Raw genomic sequence first — 1,439 nt, 5'->3', positions numbered from 1 at the left:
ATATATATATATATATATATATATATATATATATATATATATATATATATATATATATATAATGGTCCTAAACTCAAAAGTGTTAGGTAAAAGGGATTAAGAAAAAGCCAAGTGAGTTTCATTGGAGAAGTCGGCAAAGTGAAAAGTTGGAATCTTAATGTATGTCACTGTTGCGTCGTTCTCACTAACTTGAATCTTGAGTTGTCCATTTCTTCACCTTTTTATGATACCATTGCCTTTTTGCCTCATATTCCCACTAAGGGTGTGTTTGGTATTTCCTAAAAAATATTTTCATCAAAAATGAGTGGTTTTATCATTTATTTTATCTTGTTTGGTTGTTGAGTGAAAATCTTTTTCCGGAGAATAATTTCTGGTATTTGGTAAGAGAGTAGAAAATATTTTTTAGGAAAATGTTTTCCTTCATACCAAACACACCCTAAGGTTCATAACTTTGTCAATCTACCCCTTTCCTGCTCTTTCCGTACCTTGCTTTCCAAATAACATTAGCTAGTCAACTAATAGTTTCTCGTACTTGTCAGCCAAAAACAGTTAATTAGTGAATGTATGACATTAGCAATTCCTTTTTGGGGTTAAAAACATTTTCATTTTCATGAATGTTTAACTACGATATATATTAAATATTGAAAAACGTCATTACATGCCATAATATTGCTCTGCTCATGAGCAAAAGAATTTCCAAAAATTAGGGCCAAAATATTACATGCATTATTTGAGTTAGTCCTAAGTACTCACTAACTTTTAGGCATATGTATACTCTAAATCCCTACCTAGGAATTCTAATACAGGGGGTGTAATTTTTACTTTACGGAAACAAGTCCATAATTGATCAGTTTTTCTCAATGTTACTATTGTAGCTTTGATTTTCTCCCCCATCCGATCCGTTCAATCCATTGTTCTTTCTCTTAAAGATCTCTTCTTGTTCCTCAATCTTTAGCCAGTATGAAATAGCTAGGATGGACGTGAGGTAATTCGTCCTATTTTGAGTGGCAAAAGTTTTTGTCCAATATATGCACCAAGACTTATGTGACTTATGGCTATAGGATGCTTACTTTCCATGCAAATAAAATTTTGTCCACACGTTGGACTTCCTCGTTTATGTCTGAGCGGTAGTTGAGATCTCAACTCCAATGCTTAATTATAGTATTGCCTTTTACTTTTATTTGATTGAAATCATCGTCCTTGGACATATAATCAAATCAGTCAGCTAGCCACACTTTGTTTCACCACAGCCATCATGCATCAATGGCTTTTCATTTTCATGCACGTGATTATACAGAATTCAACTTATATATACCGACAATGTAAGAAAAAAAAATTTACTATTAGATCACTCAAAGAATATATCTTCAGGTAACCCTTCATAAAAACTAGGATTTGTAATATTACAATTAGAATAGCATCACTACAAGATAACATTA

Source organism: Nicotiana attenuata, chromosome 1, assembly GCF_001879085.1.
Source record: "Nicotiana attenuata strain UT chromosome 1, NIATTr2, whole genome shotgun sequence".
Taxonomy (NCBI): Eukaryota; Viridiplantae; Streptophyta; class Magnoliopsida; order Solanales; family Solanaceae; genus Nicotiana; species Nicotiana attenuata.
This window is presented reverse-complemented; position numbering follows the sequence as displayed.